General features: G+C 39.1%; 5 non-coding genes across 5 annotated transcripts; all 5 read left to right on the top strand.

Moving 5' to 3' along the window:
* Window positions 1–11,774: 11,774 nt before the first annotated feature.
* trnap-agg (transfer RNA proline (anticodon AGG)) lies at window positions 11,775–11,846 on the top strand. Its single transcript has one exon. It is a non-coding gene; the product is annotated as a tRNA-Pro (tRNA).
* A 3,472-nt stretch (window positions 11,847–15,318) lies between these two features.
* trnap-agg (transfer RNA proline (anticodon AGG)) lies at window positions 15,319–15,390 on the top strand. The gene has a single exon. It is a non-coding gene; the product is annotated as a tRNA-Pro (tRNA).
* Window positions 15,391–18,862: 3,472 nt separating this feature from the next.
* trnap-agg (transfer RNA proline (anticodon AGG)) lies at window positions 18,863–18,934 on the top strand. Its single transcript has one exon. It is a non-coding gene; the product is annotated as a tRNA-Pro (tRNA).
* A 1,700-nt stretch (window positions 18,935–20,634) lies between these two features.
* On the top strand, window positions 20,635–20,706 carry trnap-agg (transfer RNA proline (anticodon AGG)). The gene has a single exon. It is a non-coding gene; the product is annotated as a tRNA-Pro (tRNA).
* A 1,700-nt stretch (window positions 20,707–22,406) lies between these two features.
* Window positions 22,407–22,478, top strand: trnap-agg (transfer RNA proline (anticodon AGG)). The gene has a single exon. It is a non-coding gene; the product is annotated as a tRNA-Pro (tRNA).
* The last annotated feature ends 1,678 nt before the right edge of the window (window positions 22,479–24,156 follow it).

Below are 24,156 nucleotides of genomic sequence, written 5' to 3'. Positions count from 1 at the left end.
ATTTTATCTAGGGTAGAAACAAGGTGTTTTATCATGTTTGTAATTTGACCATTTAAAGTAATTGCAACTCTGTTTCTACACCTCTAACCAGAAAGAAACAGGGCTTCTATGCATTGTAATCAGCTTATACACTGTTTCAGAGCAAGACATCTTATTTTTAAGCAAACTGAATAACTTACAATATCCTAAGAAAACACATATTTCAAGTGAAAAGATTTTATACAGGGGAGAAACAAGGTGTGTTAACCTGTTTGTAATTTGACCATTTAAAGTAATTGCAACTCTGTTTCTACACCTCTAACCAGAAAGAAACAGGGCTTCTATGCATTGTAATCAGCTTATACACTGTTTCAGAGCAAGACATCTTATTTTTAAGCAAACTGAATAACTTACAATATCCTAAGAAAACACATATTTCATATAAACAGATTTTATCCAGGGTAGAAACAAGGTGTTTTATCATGTTTGTAATTTGACCATTTAAAGTAATTGCAACTCTGTTTCTACACCTCTAACCAGAAAGAAACAGGGCTTCTATGCATTGTAATCAGCTTATACACTGTTTCAGAGCAAGACATCTTGTTTTTAAGCAAACTGAATAACTTACAATATCCTAAGAAAACACATATTTCAAGTGAAAAGATTTTATACAGGGGAGAAACAAGGTGTTTTAACCTGTTTGTAATTTGACCATTTAAAGTAATTGTAACTCTGTTTCTACACCTCTAACCACAAGCAGGCAACGTTTCCATGCATTGTATTCGGCTTATACATAGTTTCAGAGCAAGAAATACTGTTTTTAACCAAAGTGAATAACTTACAATTTCCTAAGAAAACACATATTTCAAGTGAAAAGATTTTATACCGGGTGTAGAAAAAAGTTGTTTTAACATGTTTGTAATTTGACCATTTAAAGTAATTGCAACTCTGTTTCTACACCTCTAACCAGAAAGAAACAGGGCTTCTATGCATTGTAATCAGCTTATACACTGTTTCAGAGCAAGACATCTTGTTTTTAAGCAAACTGAATAACTTACAATATCCTAAGAAAACACATATTTCATATAAACAGATTTTATCTAGGGTAGAAACAAGGTGTTTTATCATGTTTGTAATTTGACCATTTAAAGTAATTGCAACTCTGTTTCTACACCTCTAACCAGAAAGAAACAGGGCTTCTATGCATTGTAATCAGCTTATACACTGTTTCAGAGCAAGACATCTTATTTTTAAGCAAACTGAATAACTTACAATATCCTAAGAAAACACATATTTCAAGTGAAAAGATTTTATACAGGGGAGAAACAAGGTGTGTTAACCTGTTTGTAATTTGACCATTTAAAGTAATTGCAACTCTGTTTCTACACCTCTAACCAGAAAGAAACAGGGCTTCTATGCATTGTAATCAGCTTATACACTGTTTCAGAGCAAGACATCTTATTTTTAAGCAAACTGAATAACTTACAATATCCTAAGAAAACACATATTTCATATAAACAGATTTTATCCAGGGTAGAAACAAGGTGTTTTATCATGTTTGTAATTTGACCATTTAAAGTAATTGCAACTCTGTTTCTACACCTCTAACCAGAAAGAAACAGGGCTTCTATGCATTGTAATCAGCTTATACACTGTTTCAGAGCAAGACATCTTATTTTTAAGCGAACTGAATAACTTACAATATCCTAAGAAAACACATATTTCAAGTGAAAAGATTTTATACAGGGGAGAAACAAGGTGTTTTAACCTGTTTGTAATTTGACCATTTAAAGTAATTGTAACTCTGTTTCTACACCTCTAACCACAAGGAGGCAACGTTTCCATGCATTGTATTCGGCTTATACATAGTTTCAGAGCAAGAAATACTGTTTTTAACCAAAGTGAATAACACACAATTTCCTAAGAAAACACATATTTCAAGTGAAAAGATTTTATACCGGGTGGAGAAACAAGTTGTTTTAACCTGTTTGTAATTTGACCATTTAAAGTAATTGCAACTCTGTTTCTACACCTCTAACCAGAAAGAAACAGGGCTTCTATGCATTGTAATCAGTTTATACACTGTTTCAGAGCAAGACATCTTGTTTTTAAGCAAACTGAATAACTTACAATATCCTAAGAAAACACATATATCAAGTGAAAAGATTTTATACAAGGGAGAAACAAGGTGTTTTAACATGTTTGTAATTTGACCATTTAAAGTAATTGCAACTCTGTTTCTACACCTCTAACCAGAAAGAAACAGGGCTTCTATGCATTGTAATCAGCTTATACACTGTTTCAGAGCAAGACATCTTATTTTTAAGCAAACTGAATAACTTACAATATCCTAAGAAAACACATATTTCATATAAACAGATTTTATCCAGGGTAGAAACAAGGTGTTTTATCATGTTTGTAATTTGACCATTTAAAGTAATTGCAACTCTGTTTCTACACCTCTAACCAGAAAGAAACAGGGCTTCTATGCATTGTAATCAGCTTATACACTGTTTCAGAGCAAGACATCTTATTTTTAAGCAAACTGAATAACTTACAATATCCTAAGAAAACACATATTTCAAGTGAAAAGATTTTATACAGGGGAGAAACAAGGTGTTTTAACCTGTTTGTAATTTGACCATTTAAAGTAATTGTAACTCTGTTTCTACACCTCTAACCACAAGGAGGCAACGTTTCCATGCATTGTATTCGGCTTATACATAGTTTCAGAGCAAGAAATACTGTTTTTAACCAAAGTGAATAACTTACAATTTCCTAAGAAAACACATATTTCAAGTGAAAAGATTTTATACCGGGTGTAGAAAAAAGTTGTTTTAACATGTTTGTAATTTGACCATTTAAAGTAATTGCAACTCTGTTTCTACACCTCTAACCAGAAAGAAACAGGGCTTCTATGCATTGTAATCAGCTTTTACACTGTTTCAGAGCAAGACATCTTGTTTTTAAGCAAACTGAATAACTTACAATATCCTAAGAAAACACATATTTCAAGTGAAAAGATTTTATACAGGGGAGAAACAAGGTGTTTTAACCTGTTTGTAATTTGACCATTTAAAGTAATTGTAACTCTGTTTCTACACCTCTAACCACAAGGAGGCAACGTTTCCATGCATTGTATTCGGCTTATACATAGTTTCAGAGCAAGAAATACTGTTTTTAACCAAAGTGAATAACTTACAATTTCCTAAGAAAACACATATTTCAAGTGAAAAGATTTTATACCGGGTGTAGAAAAAAGTTGTTTTAACATGTTTGTAATTTGACCATTTAAAGTAATTGCAACTCTGTTTCTACACCTCTAACCAGAAAGAAACAGGGCTTCTATGCATTGTAATCAGCTTATACACTGTTTCAGAGCAAGACATCTTGTTTTTAAGCAAACTGAATAACTTACAATATCCTAAGAAAACACATATTTCAAGTGAAAAGATTTTATACAGGGGAGAAACAAGGTGTTTTAACCTGTTTGTAATTTGACCATTTAAAGTAATTGTAACTCTGTTTCTACACCTCTAACCACAAGCAGGCAACGTTTCCATGCATTGTATTCGGCTTATACATAGTTTCAGAGCAAGAAATACTGTTTTTAACCAAAGTGAATAACTTACAATTTCCTAAGAAAACACATATTTCAAGTGAAAAGATTTTATACCGGGTGTAGAAAAAAGTTGTTTTAACATGTTTGTAATTTGACCATTTAAAGTAATTGCAACTCTGTTTCTACACCTCTAACCAGAAAGAAACAGGGCTTCTATGCATTGTAATCAGCTTATACACTGTTTCAGAGCAAGACATCTTGTTTTTAAGCAAACTGAATAACTTACAATATCCTAAGAAAACACATATTTCAAGTGAAAAGATTTTATACAGGGGAGAAACAAGGTGTTTTAACCTGTTTGTAATTTGACCATTTAAAGTAATTGTAACTCTGTTTCTACACCTCTAACTACAAGGAGGCAACGTTTCCATGCATTGTATTCGGCTTATACATAGTTTCAGAGCAAGAAATACTGTTTTTAACCAAAGTGAATAACTTACAATTTCCTAAGAAAACACATATTTCAAGTGAAAAGATTTTATACCGGGTGGAGAAACAAGTTGTTTTAACCTGTTTGTAATTTGACCATTTAAAGTAATTGCAACTCTGTTTCTACACCTCTAACCAGAAAGAAACAGGGCTTCTATGCATTGTAATCAGCTTATACACTGTTTCAGAGCAAGACATCTTATTTTTAAGCAAACTGAATAACTTACAATATCCTAAGAAAACACATATTTCATATAAACAGATTTTATCCAGGGTAGAAACAAGGTGTTTTATCATGTTTGTAATTTGACCATTTAAAGTAATTGCAACTCTGTTTCTACACCTCTAACCAGAAAGAAACAGGGCTTCTATGCATTGTAATCAGCTTATACACTGTTTCAGAGCAAGACATCTTATTTTTAAGCAAACTGAATAACTTACAATATCCTAAGAAAACACATATTTCAAGTGAAAAGATTTTATACAGGGGAGAAACAAGGTGTTTTAACCTGTTTGTAATTTGACCATTTAAAGTAATTGTAACTCTGTTTCTACACCTCTAACCACAAGGAGGCAACGTTTCCATGCATTGTATTCGGCTTATACATAGTTTCAGAGCAAGAAATACTGTTTTTAACCAAAGTGAATAACTTACAATTTCCTAAGAAAACACATATTTCAAGTGAAAAGATTTTATACCGGGTGTAGAAAAAAGTTGTTTTAACATGTTTGTAATTTGACCATTTAAAGTAATTGCAACTCTGTTTCTACACCTCTAACCAGAAAGAAACAGGGCTTCTATGCATTGTAATCAGCTTTTACACTGTTTCAGAGCAAGACATCTTGTTTTTAAGCAAACTGAATAACTTACAATATCCTAAGAAAACACATATTTCAAGTGAAAAGATTTTATACAGGGGAGAAACAAGGTGTTTTAACCTGTTTGTAATTTGACCATTTAAAGTAATTGTAACTCTGTTTCTACACCTCTAACCACAAGGAGGCAACGTTTCCATGCATTGTATTCGGCTTATACATAGTTTCAGAGCAAGAAATACTGTTTTTAACCAAAGTGAATAACTTACAATTTCCTAAGAAAACACATATTTCAAGTGAAAAGATTTTATACCGGGTGTAGAAAAAAGTTGTTTTAACATGTTTGTAATTTGACCATTTAAAGTAATTGCAACTCTGTTTCTACACCTCTAACCAGAAAGAAACAGGGCTTCTATGCATTGTAATCAGCTTATACACTGTTTCAGAGCAAGACATCTTGTTTTTAAGCAAACTGAATAACTTACAATATCCTAAGAAAACACATATTTCAAGTGAAAAGATTTTATACAGGGGAGAAACAAGGTGTTTTAACCTGTTTGTAATTTGACCATTTAAAGTAATTGTAACTCTGTTTCTACACCTCTAACCACAAGCAGGCAACGTTTCCATGCATTGTATTCGGCTTATACATAGTTTCAGAGCAAGAAATACTGTTTTTAACCAAAGTGAATAACTTACAATTTCCTAAGAAAACACATATTTCAAGTGAAAAGATTTTATACCGGGTGTAGAAAAAAGTTGTTTTAACATGTTTGTAATTTGACCATTTAAAGTAATTGCAACTCTGTTTCTACACCTCTAACCAGAAAGAAACAGGGCTTCTATGCATTGTAATCAGCTTATACACTGTTTCAGAGCAAGACATCTTGTTTTTAAGCAAACTGAATAACTTACAATATCCTAAGAAAACACATATTTCAAGTGAAAAGATTTTATACAGGGGAGAAACAAGGTGTTTTAACCTGTTTGTAATTTGACCATTTAAAGTAATTGTAACTCTGTTTCTACACCTCTAACTACAAGGAGGCAACGTTTCCATGCATTGTATTCGGCTTATACATAGTTTCAGAGCAAGAAATACTGTTTTTAACCAAAGTGAATAACTTACAATTTCCTAAGAAAACACATATTTCAAGTGAAAAGATTTTATACCGGGTGGAGAAACAAGTTGTTTTAACCTGTTTGTAATTTGACCATTTAAAGTAATTGCAACTCTGTTTCTACACCTCTAACCAGAAAGAAACAGGGCTTCTATGCATTGTAATCAGCTTATACACTGTTTCAGAGCAAGACATCTTATTTTTAAGCAAACTGAATAACTTACAATATCCTAAGAAAACACATATTTCATATAAACAGATTTTATCCAGGGTAGAAACAAGGTGTTTTATCATGTTTGTAATTTGACCATTTAAAGTAATTGCAACTCTGTTTCTACACCTCTAACCAGAAAGAAACAGGGCTTCTATGCATTGTAATCAGCTTATACACTGTTTCAGAGCAAGACATCTTGTTTTTAAGCAAACTGAATAACTTACAATATCCTAAGAAAACACATATTTCAAGTGAAAAGATTTTATACAGGGGAGAAACAAGGTGTTTTAACCTGTTTGTAATTTGACCATTTAAAGTAATTGTAACTCTGTTTCTACACCTCTAACCACAAGCAGGCAACGTTTCCATGCATTGTATTCGGCTTATACATAGTTTCAGAGCAAGAAATACTGTTTTTAACCAAAGTGAATAACTTACAATTTCCTAAGAAAACACATATTTCAAGTGAAAAGATTTTATACCGGGTGTAGAAAAAAGTTGTTTTAACATGTTTGTAATTTGACCATTTAAAGTAATTGCAACTCTGTTTCTACACCTCTAACCAGAAAGAAACAGGGCTTCTATGCATTGTAATCAGCTTATACACTGTTTCAGAGCAAGACATCTTGTTTTTAAGCAAACTGAATAACTTACAATATCCTAAGAAAACACATATTTCATATAAACAGATTTTATCTAGGGTAGAAACAAGGTGTTTTATCATGTTTGTAATTTGACCATTTAAAGTAATTGCAACTCTGTTTCTACACCTCTAACCAGAAAGAAACAGGGCTTCTATGCATTGTAATCAGCTTATACACTGTTCCAGAGCAAGACATCTTATTTTTAAGCAAACTGAATAACTTACAATATCCTAAGAAAACACATATTTCAAGTGAAAAGATTTTATACAGGGGAGAAACAAGGTGTGTTAACCTGTTTGTAATTTGACCATTTAAAGTAATTGCAACTCTGTTTCTACACCTCTAACCAGAAAGAAACAGGGCTTCTATGCATTGTAATCAGCTTATACACTGTTTCAGAGCAAGACATCTTATTTTTAAGCAAACTGAATAACTTACAATATCCTAAGAAAACACATATTTCATATAAACAGATTTTATCCAGGGTAGAAACAAGGTGTTTTATCATGTTTGTAATTTGACCATTTAAAGTAATTGCAACTCTGTTTCTACACCTCTAACCAGAAAGAAACAGGGCTTCTATGCATTGTAATCAGCTTATACACTGTTTCAGAGCAAGACATCTTATTTTTAAGCGAACTGAATAACTTACAATATCCTAAGAAAACACATATTTCAAGTGAAAAGATTTTATACAGGGGAGAAACAAGGTGTTTTAACCTGTTTGTAATTTGACCATTTAAAGTAATTGTAACTCTGTTTCTACACCTCTAACTACAAGGAGGCAACGTTTCCATGCATTGTATTCGGCTTATACATAGTTTCAGAGCAAGAAATACTGTTTTTAACCAAAGTGAATAACACACAATTTCCTAAGAAAACACATAGTTCAAGTGAAAAGATTTTATACCGGGTGGAGAAACAAGTTGTTTTAACATGTTTGTAATTTGACCATTTAAAGTAATTGCAACTCTGTTTCTACACCTCTAACCAGAAAGAAACAGGGCTTCTATGCATTGTAATCAGCTTATACACTGTTTCAGAGCAAGACATCTTATTTTTAAGCAAACTGAATAACTTACAATATCCTAAGAAAACACATATTTCAAGTGAAAAGATTTTATACAGGGGAGAAACAAGGTGTTTTAACCTGTTTGTAATTTGACCATTTAAAGTAATTGTAACTCTGTTTCTACACCTCTAACCACAAGGAGGCAACGTTTCCATGCATTGTATTCGGCTTATACATAGTTTCAGAGCAAGAAATACTGTTTTTAACCAAAGTGAATAACTTACAATTTCCTAAGAAAACACATATTTCAAGTGAAAAGATTTTATACCGGGTGTAGAAAAAAGTTGTTTTAACATGTTTGTAATTTGACCATTTAAAGTAATTGCAACTCTGTTTCTACACCTCTAACCAGAAAGAAACAGGGCTTCTATGCATTGTAATCAGCTTATACACTGTTTCAGAGCAAGACATCTTGTTTTTAAGCAAACTGAATAACTTACAATATCCTAAGAAAACACATATTTCAAGTGAAAAGATTTTATACAGGGGAGAAACAAGGTGTTTTAACCTGTTTGTAATTTGACCATTTAAAGTAATTGTAACTCTGTTTCTACACCTCTAACTACAAGGAGGCAACGTTTCCATGCATTGTATTCGGCTTATACATAGTTTCAGAGCAAGAAATACTGTTTTTAACCAAAGTGAATAACTTACAATTTCCTAAGAAAACACATATTTCAAGTGAAAAGATTTTATACCGGGTGGAGAAACAAGTTGTTTTAACATGTTTGTAATTTGACCATTTAAAGTAATTGCAACTCTGTTTCTACACCTCTAACCAGGAAGAAACAGGGCTTCTATGCATTGTAATCAGCTTATACACTGTTTCAGAGCAAGACATCTTATTTTTAAGCAAACTGAATAACTTACAATATCCTAAGAAAACACATATTTCATATAAACAGATTTTATCCAGGGTAGAAACAAGGTGTTTTATCATGTTTGTAATTTGACCATTTAAAGTAATTGCAACTCTGTTTCTACACCTCTAACCAGAAAGAAACAGGGCTTCTATGCATTGTAATCAGCTTATACACTGTTTCAGAGCAAGACATCTTGTTTTTAAGCGAACTGAATAACTTACAATATCCTAAGAAAACACATATTTCAAGTGAAAAGATTTTATACAGGGGAGAAACAAGGTGTTTTAACCTGTTTGTAATTTGACCATTTAAAGTAATTGTAACTCTGTTTCTACACCTCTAACTACAAGGAGGCAACGTTTCCATGCATTGTATTCGGCTTATACATAGTTTCAGAGCAAGAAATACTGTTTTTAACCAAAGTGAATAACTTACAATTTCCTGAGAAAACACATATTTCAAGTGAAAAGATTTTATACCGGGTGTAGAAAAAAGTTGTTTTAACATGTTTGTAATTTGACCATTTAAAGTAATTGCAACTCTGTTTCTACACCTCTAACCAGAAAGAAACAGGGCTTCTATGCATTGTAATCAGCTTATACACTGTTTCAGAGCAAGACATCTTGTTTTTAAGCAAACTGAATAATTTACAATATCCTAAGAAAACACATATTTCAAGTGAAAAGATTTTATACAGGGGAGAAACAAGGTGTTTTAACCTGTTTGTAATTTGACCATTTAAAGTAATTGCAACTCTGTTTCTACACCTCTAACCAGAAAGAAACAGGGCTTCTATGCATTGTAATCAGCTTATACACTGTTTCAGAGCAAGACATCTTGTTTTTAAGCGAACTGAATAACTTACAATATCCTAAGAAAACACATATTTCAAGTGAAAAGATTTTATACCGGGTGTAGAAACAAGTTGTTTTAACATGTTTGTAATTTGACCATTTAAAGTAATTGCAACTCTGTTTCTACACCTCTAACCAGAAAGAAACAGGGCTTCTATGCATTGTAATCAGCTTATACACTGTTTCAGAGCAAGACATCTTGTTTTTAAGCAAACTGAATAACTTACAATATCCTAAGAAAACACATATTTCAAGTGAAAAGATTTTATACAGGGGAGAAACAAGGTGTTTTAACCTGTTTGTAATTTGACCATTTAAAGTAATTGTAACTCTGTTTCTACACCTCTAACCACAAGGAGGCAACGTTTCCATGCATTGTATTCGGCTTATACATAGTTTCAGAGCAAGAAATACTGTTTTTAACCAAACTGAATAACTTACAATATCCTAAGAAAACACATATTTCAAGTGAAAAGAGTTTATCCAACAGCTTACAACCTGTTTGCAATGAGCGAGTATTTGAAAATCTGCTCTTTTTCTTCTGCACACTACGAATAAGCGTTTCAAATCATTATAACTGACTTATACACTGTTTCAGAGCAAAGCAAACTGTTTTTGACTAAAATGTAAAACGTATTTCAAGTGAAAAGAGTTCATGCAGTGGAGAACACTTTGTTTTTAACCAAAGTGAATAAGTGAATAATTTTGCTAAGTAGTGTCCAACTTCAGACAATACAAGAGTGCGCACTTCCTGTGCTAGTGATCTATGCCAGAATTTGGTTGTTAGGTTTTAAGGAATTTACTTAGGTAACACTCACCTAAACCTGACGTCTGTTTTTACAGAGAAATGCACAGTTTCGCCCAACCAGCAACTTTAAAGCTAGGGCTTTCAAACTTAATGTCATCCATCTGTCCAATGCCTGGAATAAAGTCCTTGAGTTTTGTACGGCTAGGTCAACTCATTGATGCACATGCATTGTGGGTTTTTTTAAAGTTTGTTTTGCCATGTCATTGCCAGTGTGGTTTTCACAGGCTAAGCAACTCAGTGGGCTCTATCAACCAAGGCCTAGTTTATAGCCAGTGAATTTGCTGGAGATAGGTTAAAGGGCTGGCGCGCTCCATCTTCGACAGTGATTTTTAAAAAGTGCATTTTGCTGAGTCAAAGTATTAGCGCGCTAGACTTAGGAGGGTTTTTTCTCAGGCTATTTAAATATGCTGTCTTAACTGTAACAATCAAATTAGATTAGCCTTGCGACTAAACTTTGTAGGGTGGAAGATCTAAGGGACCAGAACTGGCTTGAGCTTCGGTAAATATTAGAGACACATATTGTAGTACCATGTATGGTGAAGTTGGAAAATCAGCTCTGGCGGAACCACAGCATAGCCAAAAATATTGCAAAGGGCTGAAATGATCATACCTTTGATGGTAAGGCCTCTCAAGAATGTCTAAGAGAGCTTAGCATGTGGAAGGTCACAACGAGCAGTGGGCTCTATCAGACGTCTCTTTCTAAAGAGAAATGCACAGTGTCACCCAACCAGCAACTTTAAAGCTAGGGCTTACAAACTTAATGTCATCCATCTGTCCAATGCCTGGATTAGAGTCCTTGAGTTTTGTACGGCTAGGTCAACTCTTTGATGCACATGCATGTTGGAGTTTTTTTAAGTGTGTTTTGCAATGTCATTGCCAGTGTGGTTTTCACAGGTTAAGCAAATCAGTGGGCTCTATCAGACCAAGGCCTAGTTGATAGCCAGTGAATTTGCTGGAGATAGGTTAAAGGGGTGGCGCGCCCGGCTTCGACAGTGATTTTTAAAAAGTGCATTTTGCTGAGTCATTGCCAATGCTCCTTTTCAAAGGTGAATAAAATCTAAGCCATTTGAGGCAGCATCACAAAACTCGGCATGCTCCATCTGGCCATGGCCTTGATTCAGCTTTGGCGGAACCACAGCCTAGCCAAAAACATTGCAAAGGTCTGAAATGATCAAAAACTTTGATGTTAAGGTCTCTCAAGAATGCCTAAGGGATATCAGCATGTGGAAGGTCACAACGAGCAGATGGCTTGCATTCTTTCTGCCTTCAATGGCGTGCCGGCCTGCAGAAGGTGTCCAAATGTGGACTTCAGCCAGAAATCGAAAAGTCGATCAATGGAAACCGCCGAAACGGGCTCGTTGGTCTAGGAGTATGATTCTCGCTTAGGGTGCGAGAGGTCCCGGGTTCAAATCCCGGACGAGCCCCGTTTCCTTACTTTAGATCCACAGGCGTCTGGCACCATTTTATGAGTGGCCCTTTCTGAAGAGTGCTGGGACCCAGACTTCTGTTTCTTTCAACTGTCCAGTAAAAAGGGGACTATAGGGAGGTGTGAAAAGGCTTGTTGGTCTAGAGGTATGGTTCTCGCTTCGGGTGTGAAAGGTCCCGGACAAGCCCCCTTTCGTCTCAAATCTCTGACTGATGTTAGAGCGAGTTAACTCCTTTAAAATTTTGCTAAGTAGTGTCCAACTTCAGAAAATACTAGAGTGCCCACTTCCTGTCCTGGTGATCTAAGCCAGAATTTGCTTGTTAGGTTTTAAGGAATTTACTTAGGTAACACTCACCTAAACCTGACGTCTGTTTTTACAGAGAAATGCACAGTTTCGCCCAACCAGCAACTTTAAAGCTAGGGCTTTCAAACTTAATGTCATCCATCTGTCCAATGCCTGGAATAAAGTCCTTGAGTTTTGTACGGCTAGGTCAACTCATTGATGCACATGCATTGTGGGTTTTTTTTAAAGTTTGTTTTGCCATGTCATTGCCAGTGTGGTTTTCACAGGCTAAGCAACTCAGTGGGCTCTATCAACCAAGGCCTAGTTTATAGCCAGTGAATTTGCTGGAGATAGGTTAAAGGGCTGGCGCGCTCCAGCTTCGACAGTGATTTTTAAAAAGTGCATTTTGCTGAGTCAAAGTATTAGCGCGCTAGACTTAGGAGGGTTTTTTCTCAGGCTATTTAAATATGCTGTCTTAACTGTAACAATCAAATTAGATTAGCCTTGCGACTAAACTTTGTAGGGTGGAAGATCTAAGGGACCAGAACTGGCTTGAGCTTCGGTAAATATTAGAGACACATATTGTAGTACCATGTATGGTGAAGTTGGAAAATCAGCTCTGGCGGAACCACAGCATAGCCAAAAATATTGCAAAGGGCTGAAATGATCATACCTTTGATGGTAAGGCCTCTCAAGAATGTCTAAGAGAGCTTAGCATGTGGAAGGTCACAACGAGCAGTGGGCTCTATCAGACGTCTCTTTCTAAAGAGAAATGCACAGTGTCACCCAACCAGCAACTTTAAAGCTAGGGCTTACAAACTTAATGTCATCCATCTGTCCAATGCCTGGATTAGAGTCCTTGAGTTTTGTACGGCTAGGTCAACTCTTTGATGCACATGCATGTTGGAGTTTTTTTAAGTGTGTTTTGCAATGTCATTGCCAGTGTGGTTTTCACAGGTTAAGCAAATCAGTGGGCTCTATCAGACCAAGGCCTAGTTAATAGCCAGTGAATTTGCTGGAGATAGGTTAAAGGGGTGGCGCGCCCGGCTTCGACAGTGATTTTTAAAAAGTGCATTTTGCTGAGTCATTGCCAATGCTCCTTTTCAAAGGTGAATAAAATCTAAGCCATTTGAGGCAGCATCACAAAACTCGGCATGCTCCATCTGGCCATGGCCTTGATTCAGCTTTGGCGGAACCACAGCCTAGCCAAAAACATTGCAAAGGTCTGAAATGATCAAAAACTTTGATGTTAAGGTCTCTCAAGAATGCCTAAGGGATATCAGCATGTGGAAGGTCACAACGAGCAGATGGCTTGCATTCTTTCTGCCTTCAATGGCGTGCCGGCCTGCAGAAGGTGTCCAAATGTGGACTTCAGCCAGAAATCGAAAAGTCGATCAATGGAAACCGCCGAAACGGGCTCGTTGGTCTAGGAGTATGATTCTCGCTTAGGGTGCGAGAGGTCCCGGTTTCAAATCCCGGACGAGCCCCGTTTCCTTACTTTAGATCCACAGGCGTCTGGCACCATTTTATGAGTGGCCCTTTCTGAAGAGTGCTGGGACCCAGACTTCTGTTTCTTTCAACTGTCCAGTAAAAAGGGGACTATAGGGAGGTGTGAAAAGGCTTGTTGGTCTAGAGGTATGGTTCTCGCTTCGGGTGTGAAAGGTCCCGGACAAGCCCCCTTTCGTCTCAAATCTCTGACTGATGTTAGAGCGAGTTAACTCCTTTAAAATTTTGCTAAGTAGTGTCCAACTTCAGAAAATACTAGAGTGCCCACTTCCTGTCCTGGTGATCTAAGCCAGAATTTGCTTGTTAGGTTTTAAGGAATTTACTTAGGTAACACTCACCTAAACCTGACGTCTGTTTTTACAGAGAAATGCACAGTTTCGCCCAACCAGCAACTTTAAAGCTAGGGCTTTCAAACTTAATGTCATCCATCTGTCCAATGCCTGGAATAAAGTCCTTGAGTTTTGTACGGCTAGGTCAACTCATTGATGCACATGCATTGTGGGTTTTTTTTAAAGTTTGTTTTGCCATGTCATTGCCAGTGTGGTTTTCACAGGCTAAGCAACTCAGTGGGCTCTATCAACCAAGGCCTAGTTTATAGCCAGTGAATTTGCTGGAGATAGGTTAAAGGGCTGGCGCGCTCCAGCTTCGACAGTGATTTTTAAAAAGTGCATTTTGCTGAGTCAAAGTATTAGCGCGCTAGACTTAGGAGGGTTTTTTCTCAGGCTATTTAAATATGCTGTCTTAACTGTAACAATCAAATTAGATTAGCCTTGCGACTAAACTTTGTAGGGTGGAAGATCTAAGGGACCAGAACTGGCTTGAGCTTCGGTAAATATTAGAGACACATATTGTAGTACCATGTATGGTGAAGTTGGAAAATCAGCTCTGGCGGAACCACAGCATAGCCAAAAATATTGCAAAGGGCTGAAATGATCATACCTTTGATGGTAAGGCCTCTCAAGAATGTCTAAGAGAGCTTAGCATGTGGAAGGTCACAACGAGCAGTGGGCTCTATCAGACGTCTCTTTCTAAAGAGAAATGCACAGTGTCACCCAACCAGCAACTTTAAAGCTAGGGCTTACAAACTTAATGTCATCCATCTGTCCAATGCCTGGATTAGAGTCCTTGAGTTTTGTACGGCTAGGTCAACTCTTTGATGCACATGCATGTTGGAGTTTTTTTAAGTGTGTTTTGCAATGTCATTGCCAGTGTGGTTTTCACAGGTTAAGCAAATCAGTGGGCTCTATCAGACCAAGGCCTAGTTAATAGCCAGGGAATTTGCTGGAGATAGGTTAAAGGGGTGGCGCGCCCGGCTTCGACAGTGATTTTTAAAAAGTGCATTTTGCTGAGTCATTGCCAATGCTCCTTTTCAAAGGTGAATAAAATCTAAGCCATTTGAGGCAGCATCACAAAACTCGGCATGCTCCATCTGGCCATGGCCTTGATTCAGCTTTGGCGGAACCACAGCCTAGCCAAAAACATTGCAAAGGTCTGAAATGATCAAAAACTTTGATGTTAAGGTCTCTCAAGAATGCCTAAGGGATATCAGCATGTGGAAGGTCACAACGAGCAGATGGCTTGCATTCTTTCTGCCTTCAATGGCGTGCCGGCCTGCAGAAGGTGTCCAAATGTGGACTTCAGCCAGAAATCGAAAAGTCGATCAATGGAAACCGCCGAAACGGGCTCGTTGGTCTAGGAGTATGATTCTCGCTTAGGGTGCGAGAGGTCCCGGGTTCAAATCCCGGACGAGCCCCGTTTCCTTACTTTAGATCCACAGGCGTCTGGCACCATTTTATGAGTGGCCCTTTCTGAAGAGTGCTGGGACCCAGACTTCTGTTTCTTTCAACTGTCCAGTAAAAAGGGGACTATAGGGAGGTGTGAAAAGGCTTGTTGGTCTAGAGGTATGGTTCTCGCTTCGGGTGTGAAAGGTCCCGGACAAGCCCCCTTTCGTCTCAAATCTCTGACTGATGTTAGAGCGAGTTAACTCCTTTAAAATTTTGCTAAGTAGTGTCCAACTTCAGAAAATACTAGAGTGCCCACTTCCTGTCCTGGTGATCTAAGCCAGAATTTGCTTGTTAGGTTTTAAGGAATTTACTTAGGTAACACTCACCTAAACCTGACGTCTGTTTTTACAGAGAAATGCACAGTTTCGCCCAACCAACAACTTTAAAGCTAGGGCTTTCAAACTTAATGTCATCCATCTGTCCAATGCCTGGAATAAAGTCCTTGAGTTTTGTACGGCTAGGTCAACTCATTGATGCACATGCATTGTGGGTTTTTTTTAAAGTTTGTTTTGCCATGTCATTGCCAGTGTGGTTTTCACAGGCTAAGCAACTCAGTGGGCTCTATCAACCAAGGCCTAGTTTATAGCCAGTGAATTTGCTGGAGATAGGTTAAAGGGCTGGCGCGCTCCAGCTTCGACAGTGATTTTTAAAAAGTGCATTTTGCTGAGTCAAAGTATTAGCGCGCTAGACTTAGGAGGGTTTTTTCTCAGGCTATTTAAATATGCTGTCTTAACTGTAACAATCAAATTAGATTAGCCTTGCGACTAAACTTTGTAGGGTGGAAAATCTAAGGGACCAGAACTGGCTTGAGCTTCGGTAAATATTAGAGACACATATTGTAGTACCATGTATGGTGAAGTTGGAAAATCAGCTCTGGCGGAACCACAGCATAGCCAAAAATATTGCAAAGGGCTGAAATGATCATACCTTTGATGGTAAGGCCTCTCAAGAATGTCTAAGAGAGCTTAGCATGTGGAAGGTCACAACGAGCAGTGGGCTCTATCAGACGTCTCTTTCTAAAGAGAAATGCACAGTGTCACCCAACCAGCAACTTTAAAGCTAGGGCTTACAAACTTAATGTCATCCATCTGTCCAATGCCTGGATTAGAGTCCTTGAGTTTTGTACGGCTAGGTCAACTCTTTGATGCACATGCATGTTGGAGTTTTTTTAAGTGTGTTTTGCAATGTCATTGCCAGTGTGGTTTTCACAGGTTAAGCAAATCAGTGGGCTCTATCAGACCAAGGCCTAGTTGATAGCCAGTGAATTTGCTGGAGATAGGTTAAAGGGGTGGCGCGCCCGGCTTCGACAGTGATTTTTAAAAAGTGCATTTTGCTGAGTCATTGCCAATGCTTCTTTTCAAAGGTGAATAAAATCTAAGCCATTTGAGGCAGCATCACAAAACTCGGCATGCTCCATCTGGCCATGGCCTTGATTCAGCTTTGGCGGAACCACAGCCTAGCCAAAAACATTGCAAAGGTCTGAAATGATCAAAAACTTTGATGTTAAGGTCTCTCAAGAATGCCTAAGGGATATCAGCATGTGGAAGGTCACAACGAGCAGATGGCTTGCATTCTTTCTGCCTTCAATGGCGTGCCGGCCTGCAGAAGGTGTCCAAATGTGGACTTCAGCCAGAAATCGAAAAGTCGATCAATGGAAACCGCCGAAACGGGCTCGTTGGTCTAGGAGTATGATTCTCGCTTAGGGTGCGAGAGGTCCCGGTTTCAAATCCTGGACGAGCCCCGTTTCCTTACTTTAGATCCACAGGCGTCTGGCACCATTTTATGAGTGGCCCTTTCTGAAGAGTGCTGGGACCCAGACTTCTGTTTCTTTCAACTGTCCAGTAAAAAGGGGACTATAGGGAGGTGTGAAAAGGCTTGTTGGTCTAGAGGTATGGTTCTCGCTTCGGGTGTGAAAGGTCCCGGACAAGCCCCCTTTCGTCTCAAATCTCTGACTGATGTTAGAGCGAGTTAACTCCTTTAAAATTTTGCTAAGTAGTGTCCAACTTCAGAAAATACTAGAGTGCCCACTTCCTGTCCTGGTGATCTAAGCCAGAATTTGCTTGTTAGGTTTTAAGGAATTTACTTAGGTAACACTCACCTAAACCTGACGTCTGTTTTTACAGAGAAATGCACAGTTTCGCCCAACCAGCAACTTTAAAGCTAGGGCTTTCAAACTTAATGTCATCCATCTGTCCAATGCCTGGAATAAAGTCCTTGAGTTTTGTACGGCTAGGTCAACTCATTGATGCACATGCATTGTGGGTTTTTTTTAAAGTTTGTTTTGCCATGTCATTGCCAGTGTGGTTTTCACAGGCTAAGCAACTCAGTGGGCTCTATCAACCAAGGCCTAGTTTATAGCCAGTGAATTTGCTGGAGATAGGTTAAAGGGCTGGCGCGCTCCAGCTTCGACAGTGATTTTTAAAAAGTGCATTTTGCTGAGTCAAAGTATTAGCGCGCTAGACTTAGGAGGGTTTTTTCTCAGGCTATTTAAATATGCTGTCTTAACTGTAACAATCAAATTAGATTAGCCTTGCGACTAAACTTTGTAGGGTGGAAGATCTAAGGGACCAGAACTGGCTTGAGCTTCGGTAAATATTAGAGACACATATTGTAGTACCATGTATGGTGAAGTTGGAAAATCAGCTCTGGCGGAACCACAGCATAGCCAAAAATATTGCAAAGGGCTGAAATGATCATACCTTTGATGGTAAGGCCTCTCAAGAATGTCTAAGAGAGCTTAGCATGTGGAAGGTCACAACGAGCAGTGGGCTCTATCAGACGTCTCTTTCTAAAGAGAAATGCACAGTGTCACCCAACCAGCAACTTTAAAGCTAGGGCTTACAAACTTAATGTCATCCATCTGTCCAATGCCTGGATTAGAGTCCTTGAGTTTTGCACGGCTAGGTCAACTCTTTGATGCACATGCATGTTGGAGTTTTTTTAAGTGTGTTTTGCAATGTCATTGCCAGTGTGGTTTTCACAGGTTAAGCAAATCAGTGGGCTCTATCAGACCAAGGCCTAGTTGATAGCCAGTGAATTTGCTGGAGATAGGTTAAAGGGGTGGCGCGCCCGGCTTCGACAGTGATTTTTAAAAAGTGCATTTTGCTGAGTCATTGCCAATGCTTCTTTTCAAAGGTGAATAAAATCTAAGCCATTTGAGGCAGCATCACAAAACTCGGCATGCTCCATCTGGCCATGGCCTTGATTCAGCTTTGGCGGAACCACAGCCTAGCCAAAAACATTGCAAAGGTCTGAAATGATCAAAAACTTTGATGTTAAGGTCTCTCAAGAATGCCTAAGGGATATCAGCATGTGGAAGGTCACAACGAGCAGATGGCTTGCATTCTTTCTGCCTTCAATGGCGTGCCGGCCTGCAGAAGGTGTCCAAATGTGGACTTCAGCCAGAAATCGAAAAGTCGATCAATGGAAACCGCCGAAACGGGCTCGTTGGTCTAGGAGTATGATTCTCGCTTAGGGTGCGAGAGGTCCCGGGTTCAAATCCCGGACGAGCCCCGTTTCCTTACTTTAGATCCACAGGCGTCTGGCACCATTTTATGAGTGGCCCTTTCTGAAGAGTGCTGGGACCCAGACTTCTGTTTCTTTCAACTGTCCAGTAAAAAGGGGACTATAGGGAGGTGTGAAAAGGCTTGTTGGTCTAGAGGTATGGTTCTCGCTTCGGGTGTGAAAGGTCCCGGACAAGCCCCCTTTCGTCTCAAATCTCTGACTGATGTTAGAGCGAGTTAACTCCTTTAAAATTTTGCTAAGTAGTGTCCAACTTCAGAAAATACTAGAGTGCCCACTTCCTGTCCTGGTGATCTAAGCCAGAATTTGCTTGTTAGGTTTTAAGGAATTTACTTAGGTAACACTCACCTAAACCTGACGTCTGTTTTTACAGAGAAATGCACAGTTTCGCCCAACCAGCAACTTTAAAGCTAGGGCTTTCAAACTTAATGTCATCCATCTGTCCAATGCCTGGAATAAAGTCCTTGAGTTTTGTACGGCTAGGTCAACTCATTGATGCACATGCATTGTGGGTTTTTTTTAAAGTTTGTTTTGCCATGTCATTGCCAGTGTGGTTTTCACAGGCTAAGCAACTCAGTGGGCTCTATCAACCAAGGCCTAGTTTATAGCCAGTGAATTTGCTGGAGATAGGTTAAAGGGCTGGCGCGCTCCAGCTTCGACAGTGATTTTTAAAAAGTGCATTTTGCTGAGTCAAAGTATTAGCGCGCTAGACTTAGGAGGGTTTTTTCTCAGGCTATTTAAATATGCTGTCTTAACTGTAACAATCAAATTAGATTAGCCTTGCGACTAAACTTTGTAGGGTGGAAGATCTAAGGGACCAGAACTGGCTTGAGCTTCGGTAAATATTAGAGACACATATTGTAGTACCATGTATGGTGAAGTTGGAAAATCAGCTCTGGCGGAACCACAGCATAGCCAAAAATATTGCAAAGGGCTGAAATGATCATACCTTTGATGGTAAGGCCTCTCAAGAATGTCTAAGAGAGCTTAGCATGTGGAAGGTCACAACGAGCAGTGGGCTCTATCAGACGTCTCTTTCTAAAGAGAAATGCACAGTGTCACCCAACCAGCAACTTTAAAGCTAGGGCTTACAAACTTAATGTCATCCATCTGTCCAATGCCTGGATTAGAGTCCTTGAGTTTTGTACGGCTAGGTCAACTCTTTGATGCACATGCATGTTGGAGTTTTTTTAAGTGTGTTTTGCAATGTCATTGCCAGTGTGGTTTTCACAGGTTAAGCAAATCAGTGGGCTCTATCAGACCAAGGCCTAGTTGATAGCCAGTGAATTTGCTGGAGATAGGTTAAAGGGGTGGCGCGCCCGGCTTCGACAGTGATTTTTAAAAAGTGCATTTTGCTGAGTCATTGCCAATGCTCCTTTTCAAAGGTGAATAAAATCTAAGCCATTTGAGGCAGCATCACAAAACTCGGCATGCTCCATCTGGCCATGGCCTTGATTCAGCTTTGGCGGAACCACAGCCTAGCCAAAAACATTGCAAAGGTCTGAAATGATCAAAAACTTTGATGTTAAGGTCTCTCAAGAATGCCTAAGGGATATCAGCATGTGGAAGGTCACAACGAGCAGATGGCTTGCATTCTTTCTGCCTTCAATGGCGTGCCGGCCTGCAGAAGGTGTCCAAATGTGGACTTCAGCCAGAAATCGAAAAGTCGATCAATGGAAACCGCCGAAACGGGCTCGTTGGTCTAGGAGTATGATTCTCGCTTAGGGTGCGAGAGGTCCCGGGTTCAAATCCCGGACGAGCCCCGTTTCCTTACTTTAGATCCACAGGCGTCTGGCACCATTTTATGAGTGGCCCTTTCTGAAAAGTGCTGGGACCCAGACTTCTGTTTCTTTCAACTGTCCAGTAAAAAGGGGACTATAGGGAGGTGTGAAAAGGCTTGTTGGTCTAGAGGTATGGTTCTCGCTTCGGGTGTGAAAGGTCCCGGACAAGCCCCCTTTCGTCTCAAATCTCTGACTGATGTTAGAGCGAGTTAACTCCTTTAAAATTTTGCTAAGTAGTGTCCAACTTCAGAAAATACTAGAGTACCCACTTCCTGTCCTGGTGATCTAAGCCAGAATTTGCTTGTTAGGTTTTAAGGAATTTACTTAGGTAACACTCACCTAAACCTGACGTCTGTTTTTACAGAGAAATGCACAGTTTCGCCCAACCAGCAACTTTAAAGCTAGGGCTTTCAAACTTAATGTCATCCATCTGTCCAATGCCTGGAATAAAGTCCTTGAGTTTTGTACGGCTAGGTCAACTCATTGATGCACATGCATTGTGGGTTTTTTTTAAAGTTTGTTTTGCCATGTCATTGCCAGTGTGGTTTTCACAGGTTAAGCAACTCAGTGGGCTCTATCAACCAAGGCCTAGTTTATAGCCAGTGAATTTGCTGGAGATAGGTTAAAGGGCTGGCGCGCTCCAGCTTCGACAGTGATTTTTAAAAAGTGCATTTTGCTGAGTCAAAGTATTAGCGCGCTAGACTTAGGAGGGTTTTTTCTCAGGCTATTTAAATATGCTGTCTTAACTGTAACAATCAAATTAGATTAGCCTTGCGACTAAACTTTGTAGGGTGGAAGATCTAAGGGACCAGAACTGGCTTGAGCTTCGGTAAATATTAGAGACACATATTGTAGTACCATGTATGGTGAAGTTGGAAAATCAGCTCTGGCGGAACCACAGCATAGCCAAAAATATTGCAAAGGGCTGAAATGATCATACCTTTGATGGTAAGGCCTCTCAAGAATGTCTAAGAGAGCTTAGCATGTGGAAGGTCACAACGAGCAGTGGGCTCTATCAGACGTCTCTTTCTAAAGAGAAATGCACAGTGTCACCCAACCAGCAACTTTAAAGCTAGGGCTTACAAACTTAATGTCATCCATCTGTCCAATGCCTGGATTAGAGTCCTTGAGTTTTGTACGGCTAGGTCAACTCTTTGATGCACATGCATGTTGGAGTTTTTTTAAGTGTGTTTTGCAATGTCATTGCCAGTGTGGTTTTCACAGGTTAAGCAAATCAGTGGGCTCTATCAGACCAAGGCCTAGTTGATAGCCAGTGAATTTGCTGGAGATAGGTTAAAGGGGTGGCGCGCCCGGCTTCGACAGTGATTTTTAAAAAGTGCATTTTGCTGAGTCATTGCCAATGCTCCTTTTCAAAGGTGAATAAAATCTAAGCCATTTGAGGCAGCATCACAAAACTCGGCATGCTCCATCTGGCCATGGCCTTGATTCAGCTTTGGCGGAACCACAGCCTAGCCAAAAACATTGCAAAGGTCTGAAATGATCAAAAACTTTGATGTTAAGGTCTCTCAAGAATGCCTAAGGGATATCAGCATGTGGAAGGTCACAACGAGCAGATGGCTTGCATTCTTTCTGCCTTCAATGGCGTGCCGGCCTGCAGAAGGTGTCCAAATGTGGACTTCAGCCAGAAATCGAAAAGTCGATCAATGGAAACCGCCGAAACGGGCTCGTTGGTCTAGGAGTATGATTCTCGCTTAGGGTGCGAGAGGTCCCGGGTTCAAATCCCGGACGAGCCCCGTTTCCTTACTTTAGATCCACAGGCGTCTGGCACCATTTTATGAGTGGCCCTTTCTGAAAAGTGCTGGGACCCAGACTTCTGTTTCTTTCAACTGTCCAGTAAAAAGGGGACTATAGGGAGGTGTGAAAAGGCTTGTTGGTCTAGAGGTATGGTTCTCGCTTCGGGTGTGAAAGGTCCCGGACAAGCCCCCTTTCGTCTCAAATCTCTGACTGATGTTAGAGCGAGTTAACTCCTTTAAAATTTTGCTAAGTAGTGTCCAACTTCAGAAAATACTAGAGTGCCCACTTCCTGTCCTGGTGATCTAAGCCAGAATTTGCTTGTTAGGTTTTAAGGAATTTACTTAGGTAACACTCACCTAAACCTGACGTCTGTTTTTACAGAGAAATGCACAGTTTCGCCCAACCAGCAACTTTAAAGCTAGGGCTTTCAAACTTAATGTCATCCATCTGTCCAATGCCTGGAATAAAGTCCTTGAGTTTTGTACGGCTAGGTCAACTCATTGATGCACATGCATTGTGGGTTTTTTTTAAAGTTTGTTTTGCCATGTCATTGCCAGTGTGGTTTTCACAGGCTAAGCAACTCAGTGGGCTCTATCAACCAAGGCCTAGTTTATAGCCAGTGAATTTGCTGGAGATAGGTTAAAGGGCTGGCGCGCTCCAGCTTCGACAGTGATTTTTAAAAAGTGCATTTTGCTGAGTCAAAGTATTAGCGCGCTAGACTTAGGAGGGTTTTTTCTCAGGCTATTTAAATATGCTGTCTTAACTGTAACAATCAAATTAGATTAGCCTTGCGACTAAACTTTGTAGGGTGGAAGATCTAAGGGACCAGAACTGGCTTGAGCTTCGGTAAATATTAGAGACACATATTGTAGTACCATGTATGGTGAAGTTGGAAAATCAGCTCTGGCGGAACCACAGCATAGCCAAAAATATTGCAAAGGGCTGAAATGATCATACCTTTGATGGTAAGGCCTCTCAAGAATGTCTAAGAGAGCTTAGCATGTGGAAGGTCACAACGAGCAGTGGGCTCTATCAGACGTCTCTTTCTAAAGAGAAATGCACAGTGTCACCCAACCAGCAACTTTAAAGCTAGGGCTTACAAACTTAATGTCATCCATCTGTCCAATGCCTGGATTAGAGTCCTTGAGTTTTGTACGGCTAGGTCAACTCTTTGATGCACATGCATGTTGGAGTTTTTTTAAGTGTGTTTTGCAATGTCATTGCCAGTGTGGTTTTCACAGGTTAAGCAAATCAGTGGGCTCTATCAGACCAAGGCCTAGTTGATAGCCAGTGAATTTGCTGGAGATAGGTTAAAGGGGTGGCGCGCCCGGCTTCGACAGTGATTTTTAAAAAGTGCATTTTGCTGAGTCATTGCCAATGCTTCTTTTCAAAGGTGAATAAAATCTAAGCCATTTGAGGCAGCATCACAAAACTCGGCATGCTCCATCTGGCCATGGCCTTGATTCAGCTTTGGCGGAACCACAGCCTAGCCAAAAACATTGCAAAGGTCTGAAATGATCAAAAACTTTGATGTTAAGGTCTCTCAAGAATGCCTAAGGGATATCAGCATGTGGAAGGTCACAACGAGCAGATGGCTTGCATTCTTTCTGCCTTCAATGGCGTGCCGGCCTGCAGAAGGTGTCCAAATGTGGACTTCAGCCAGAAATCGAAAAGTCG

Source organism: Electrophorus electricus, chromosome 23, assembly GCF_041902795.1.
Source record: "Electrophorus electricus isolate QZ-2024a chromosome 23, ASM4190279v1, whole genome shotgun sequence".
Classification (NCBI taxonomy): domain Eukaryota; kingdom Metazoa; phylum Chordata; class Actinopteri; order Gymnotiformes; family Gymnotidae; genus Electrophorus; species Electrophorus electricus.
This window is presented reverse-complemented; position numbering and strand designations above follow the sequence as displayed.